Source organism: Schistocerca serialis, chromosome 2 (assembly GCF_023864345.2).
Source record: "Schistocerca serialis cubense isolate TAMUIC-IGC-003099 chromosome 2, iqSchSeri2.2, whole genome shotgun sequence".
Taxonomy (NCBI): Eukaryota; Metazoa; Arthropoda; class Insecta; order Orthoptera; family Acrididae; genus Schistocerca; species Schistocerca serialis.
The window spans coordinates 673,799,219-673,806,079 of NC_064639.1; the positions used below are offsets into that span (position 1 = coordinate 673,799,219).

Below are 6,861 nucleotides of genomic sequence, written 5' to 3' on the forward strand. Positions count from 1 at the left end.
GGCTCGAAACAGCATATCCAGACACTCCGGGATGATGATGGCATTGAAATAGAGGATGACACGCGTAAAGCTGAAATACTAAACACCTTTTTCCAAAGCTGTTTCACAGAGGAAGACCGCACTGCAGTTCCTTCTCTAAATCCTCGCACAAACGAAAAAATGGCTGACATCGAAATAAGTGTCCAAGGAATAGAAAAGCAACTGGAATCACCCAATAGAGGAAAGTCCACTGGACCTGACGGGACACCAATGCGATTCTACACAGAGTACGCGAAATAACTTGCTCCCCCTTCTAACAGCGGTGTACCGCAAGTCTCTAGAGGAACGGAGGGTTCCAAATGATTGGAAAAGAGCACAGGTAGTCCCAGTCTTCAAGAAGGGTCGTCGAGCAGATGCGCAAAACTATAGACCTATATCTCTGACGTCGATCTGTTGTAGAATTTTAGAACATGTTTTTTGCTCGAGTATCATGTCGTTTTTGGAAACCCAGAATCTACTGTGTAGGAATCAACATGGATTCCGGAAACAGCGATCGTGTGAGACCCAACTCGCTTTATTTGTTCATGAGACCCAGAAAATATTAGATACAGGCTCCCAGGTAGATGCTATTTTTCTTGACTTCCGGAAGGCGTTCGATACAGTTCCGCACTGTCGCCTGATAAACAAAGTAAGAGCCTACGGAATATCAGACCAGCTGTGTGGCTGGATTGAAGAGTTTTTAGCAAACAGAACACAGCATGTTGTTATCAATGGAGAGACGTCTACAGACGTTAAAGTAACCTCTGGCGTGCCACAGTGGAGTGTTATGGGACCATTGCTTTTCACAATATATATAAATGACCTAGTAGATAGTGTCGGAAGTTCCATGCGGCTTTTCGCGGATGATGCTGTAGTATACAGAGAAGTTGCAGCATTAGAAAATTGTAGCGAAATGCAGGAAAATCTGCAGCGGATAGGCACTTGGTGCAGGGAGTGGCAACTGTCCCTTAACATAGACAAATGTAATGTATTGCGAACACATAGAAAGAAGGATCCTTTATTGTATGATTATATGATAGCGGAGCAAACACTGGTAGTAGTTACTTCTGTAAAATATCTGGGAGTATGCGTGCGGAATGATTTGAAGTGGAATGATCATATAAAATTAATTGTTGGTAAGGCGGGTACCAGGTTGAGATTCATTGGGAGAGTGCTTAGAAAATGTAGTCCATCAACAAAGGAGGTGGCTTACAAAACACTCGTTCCACCTATACTTGAGTATTGCTCATCAGTGTGGGATCCGTACCAGATCGGTTTGACGGAGGAGATAGAGAAGATCCAAAGAAGAGCGGCGCGTTTCATCACAGGGTTATTTGGTAACCGTGACAGCGTTACGGAGATGTTTAATAAACTCAAGTGGCAGACTCTGCAAGAGAGGCGCTCTGCATCGCGGTGTAGATTGCTCGCCAGGTTTCGAGAGGGTGCGTTTCTGGATGAGGTATCGAATATATTGCTTCCCCCTACTTATACCTCCCGAGGAGATCACGAATGTAAAATTAGAGAGATTAGAGCGCGCACGGAGGCTTTCAGTCAGTCGTTCTTCCCGCGAACCATACGCGACTGGAACAGGAAAGGGAGGTAATGACAGTGGCACGTAGAGTGCCCTCCGCCACACACCGTTGGGTGGCTTGCGGATTATAAATGTAGATGTAGATGTAGATACCCAACATCAGTAGCGTAATTACTAGCTGCGAATAGACACCTAATCTGTCGTCATGCAGGACGAGGCAACTAGCGTTGACGTGGACGCGGACGGGAAATCCGACGGTACGAGACACAGCGACGTAAGCACACGGAACTTGACGAGATTTTGCGCTGTAAGCGCTCTCCATCGACAGTTGTGGGCTTTCCTTGGCTCGCAGGCCACATAGTTTGTTCACGAAAACGGACGTGCTTAAAATACCTATGTTAGCTCTATCCAAACGCACATTTCCTCCATTGTCCATATACGAGTAATGTTGCACTGTGTGTATTACACATAAAGAAAAACTTCAATTCCACGAACATGTAATAAGACGCAATGGGAACATATATGTCCAGTCAGTCAGGAAATCAGCTTTTAAAAGTTCACAAAATCAAACAAACTCACTTCTCACAAATAAACTTACATTTACATAGTATCTAATATGACAGATATTACTGCTACGAATTTAATAAGGAAGTCCCACAACCTTTAAAATTGTGAAGCTGAAAGAAGCCTTAATCTTCACACAAACCCGCTACTTACTTATTCGTGAAGTAGTGCCCCTACCAGCTAGGCTACTCTGAATTTCTGCAGTCAACAAAATACACTGAAGAGCCAAAGAAACTGGTACATCTGCTTAATATCGGGCAGCCCCCCCCCCCGAGCACGCAGAAGTGCCGCAACACGCCATGGCATGGATGGCATGGACTGGACTAACGCCTAAAGTAATGCTGCAGAGGGCTGACACCATGAATCGTGCACGGCTGTCCACAAATTCGAGGGCGTGGAGATCTCTTCTGTACAGCACGTTGCAAGGCATCCCACGTATGCTCAGTAATGTTCACGTCTGGGGAGTCTGGTCGCCAGCGGAAGTGCTTAAACTCAGAATGTTCCTGGAGCCACTCTGCAGCAGTTCTGGACGTGTGGGGAGTCGCATTGTCCTGCTGAAATTGCCCATGTCCGTCGAATTGCACAGTGGACATGAATGGATGCAGGGGGTCAGACAGGACGCTTACGTAACTGTCACCCGACGGAGTCGTATCTAGACGTATCAGGGGTCTCATATCACTCCAACTGCACACGCCACACACCATTACAGTCTCATCCAGCTTGAACATTCCCCTGCTGGCGTACAGGGCCCATGGATTCATGGGGTTGTCTCCATACCCGTACACGTCTATCCGCTCGAAAAATCTGAAATGAGGCTTGTCCTCCCCGAGGCAATATGTTTCCAGTCATCAACAGTCCAATGTCGGCATTGATGGGCCCAGGCAAGGCATAAAGGTTTGTGGGGCGCAGTCATCAAGGGTACACGAGTGAGCCTTCGGCTCCGAAAGCCTATACCGATGATGTTTCGTTGAATGGTTCGCATGCTGACACTTGCAGCAATTTGCGGAAGAGCTGCACTTCTGTCACATTGAACGATTCTCTTCAGTCGTCCTTGGTCCCGTTCTTGCAGGATCTTTTTCCTACCGCAGTTATGACGGAGATTTGATGTTTTACCGGATTCCTGATATTCACAGTACACTCGCTGAAATGATCGCACGGAAAAATCTCCACTTCATCGCTACCTGTGTCTCATCGCTCGTGCGCCGACTATAAGCCCACGTTCAAACTCATATTTTAATACCCTGCCTTTGTAGCAGCAGTAACCGATCGAACAACTGCGTCAGACCCTTGTCTTATATAGGCGTTGACGATGGTAGCGCCGTATTCTGCCTGTTTACATATCTCTTTATTTGAATACGCATTCCTATGCCAGTTTGTAATTCATGTTACGGTCATCTGATGGCTTTATTTGCCGATATGCTATTAACTGGCTAATCCTACAACAACCGACACGTTTTTGAAGAAAATTCATTGTGCCATTGCTTTAAAACGGCGTTTCTTCATAACACGCGAGCTATAACACAAAAATAACTTGATAAATCTTTAACCACCGACATGAAGTTTCCCGCCATTTTATTACAATGTATCGTAGGACAGCGACGCGTCCTCGAGAGATTCAACGTGTTGGTACTTAGAGACATCATATATTCATAGGGTATAAATTATAACTTAAAACATACTAAATATGGTCTTCAACTGAATATGGCAAATGCAATATGCCGCCTCGTAAGTTCTTCTTGTAGAGACCGATCATGCTTTTTATTGGTTCTAATTTATATGATACGTCACAAAACAATTTTGTGTTTCACATGACGAAATGGGTCCTCAACATGACTTTCAGGTAGTGACGTCACAAAACTTGTAGAGTTCCACGTAGACGTTAGCTGCCTCGTCATCTGTCACGATGGCTTCAGTATTATTGGATATTTGTGAATGGTGTGGTGGTTAATGCACCCCATAATTACGTTTCTTACAGATCACTCAGCTCCTTTCAAATAGATCAAGGCAGCGTTTTATACCACAACATCAGTAAGTCCTGCCTTAGAAACTTCGACATATTTCAGCATATGTGTATAAAACCACGTGTTGCAGCACTGAATAATACACCTTCGAAAGCTCTGGCTCTATTAATAGAGTCGAGGTGAAGAATTTTCCACGTTTACAGCAGCTAGCATTGCTATAACAGAAGGCCTGTAGTTTGTTGGACGATTCCTGAAACGAAATATGATCTCGACACATTCAGCGTCTGTAACTAAAGATCCTGAATCCAGTAACTGCAGCAAGACAGAAAACTAAACTCTTACAAAAATAGTAAAACGTAAAAGTGTAATGAAGCAGTAGGATTCTCTTGGATTAATTGTCATTGTGGAGTAATTCATAATGGAAAGGTTGATCAACTGCCAAAAAAAGCTACTAGAAATGGGTAATATCACAAACCGCAATTTCCAAAGCATTTTATAGTTAACGGACTTCAAGAATTGGACATGAATGGCAGAAAGATTAAAACACGCGCAACTGCGACCTTCAGTTCCCGATAAGGTTTCGTTGTCTCTCAGTCCCTTCCTTTTCGCATGGAACTAACAACAAGGAAACGCCATTCCGTGGGTGTTCGATCGTAGATATAAAACACCTCTCCTTCTCACGCAGGAAGCACATACTTGCTATGAAAAGTAACTGATGTATCAACTGAAAATACTACACGTTAAGTCCCACAAAATATCTATGGTAATTATGACAGATGTTTGTTCAAGGGCGAAATCTGCCGAAATATACTCATTAGACTCATCAGAACAGCAAACGGCTCCTATATGTGACTGTCAGTCGTTTGTTACCAATGCTTTAAATATAGCAGTTGTTTTGTATACCAGCAGTTGTTTTGTGATTTCTGTTTTAATCATCGCTCTTTCCCCGTTTTTTGAGGATATATTTTTCTCTCTCTTTAGAATGTTTGATGTCAAATACATTATCGAAGGAGTACAGACACGGTTGTATAGATTTCTTCTTCAAATGGTACACTAAGGATTACTATACTTCTGATATCCATCCCTGCATTAGAAAGATCATCGCTGTGGTACCATCTATGTAGTTTCACACAGTTCTGTCATTCTGTTAAGACACATTCATGCAATGTTAATATTTTTCCACAACAAACACGCGGTTCGAAAGAAGAATCTGGGTTGCGCACAGTACGTCCTCAATTATTTTCACTGTCTCGAAAATCTATTCATATATATATATCAGATGTCTCGAAAGCATACTTTCCCAGTTTTTCTTTCTTGGCAGCAGCCATAGCGCTACTTATAGTTTTCTCGGATATGGGGACCACGATTGGAAGACCTGTTCAACTCTCAATAAATCCTCGAAGTGGAATAGATCGTGTTTTCCGTATCTATTTTTTCTGTTTTTTATGAATCCAGATCAGTCTTTAAAACCTACAGTAATCTACTGTTTCTTTTGTCAGTGCTACACAACGGAAATACAAGATTATTCTTCTCATTTTCTCGAGGCATTTTAATAAAATTTGTTCAAAAATGTTCAAATGGGTGTTAAATCTTATGGGACTTAACTGCTAAGGTCATCAGTCCCTAAGCTTACACACTACTTAACCTAAATTATCCAAGGACAAACACACACAACCATGCCCGAGGGAGGACTCGAACCTCCGCCGGGACCAGCCGCACAGTCCATGACTGCACCGTCATAGACCGCTCGGCTAGTTCCGCTCGGCATAAAAGTCGTGCTTTCTACGGCTTTACGATTATATCAGCAAGAAAAGGAGAAAATATATACGCAGAACAGCTACCATATGCTGATTCTGTCTCAGTCGTACCTTTGTCTTAAAAACGTCACAACAGTTTGTAAGTTTAAAGTGTAGCTTATTTTGTACAGAGAAGCGAAGCCATGAAAGTTTAAAATTTTCCTTCGGGCCGGATTTGAACCAGCGACCTATGGATATCTGCTATTCAGCTCCTCTACAGTCCACCGCTCTACCAACTGAGCTACCGAAGGAATGTGTAACTTTCGCCAGCCCGTGCGTAACAAGCGAAAAGTGACGCCAAGAACAGACTGGCGGTCAGCAGTACCGTTACGTCATCTCCCGTTCACATGAGGCCTCCGAGAAAGATAGGTCGCTCGCGTACGTCACGAAGGAGGCCTGAACTCGCTCGCTCGCTCAGCTCAGAAGACAAAATGCGTTTCTAAACCTGTTAACACGCAGCTGGACGTGTACGTAGTAACGAGAAGGGCATATTCTACTGGAGACTGCTATTATGGTGTCTTATTGATCAACAATACTACAACAAAATTTAATTTTAATGGTATAAGAGCTTGCTTATAGCATTTAGTCTCCTCTGCTTAACAGTCCTCATTTCATACCAGAAGTGGTGCCTCATGCAACTGATAATCATTTTGGCACGATTTTAATTTTATCGTACCCCAGTACAGCCGTAACAAATTATAAGTAGGCCTATGGACTTCGATCATTGCAGGACTAACAACAGTAAGACACCATAACAGCGGATTCCAGTAGAAGATGCAATTCTTGTTTGTACGTACACATGTAGTTACGAGTTAACAGGTGTAGAAACGCAGTTTTTGTGCCGAGTTGAGCGAGCGAGCGCAGGCCTACCTTCATGACGTACGCGCCACGCCCCTGTCTTTCTCGTAGGCCTCGCCATTCGCGTTGGTACCTTCATTCAGATAGATGACGTGCTTCTGGTCTTCATACCTCGGCCCTTGTAATTGGAAGC

General features: G+C 43.6%; 1 non-coding gene across 1 annotated transcript; it reads right to left on the reverse strand.

Moving 5' to 3' along the window:
• Positions 1-6,030: 6,030 nt before the first annotated feature.
• Trnay-gua (transfer RNA tyrosine (anticodon GUA)) lies at positions 6,031-6,121 on the reverse strand. The gene is given in 2 exon segments: positions 6,031-6,066; positions 6,085-6,121. It is a non-coding gene; the product is annotated as a tRNA-Tyr (tRNA).
• Positions 6,122-6,861: the final 740 nt, after the last annotated feature.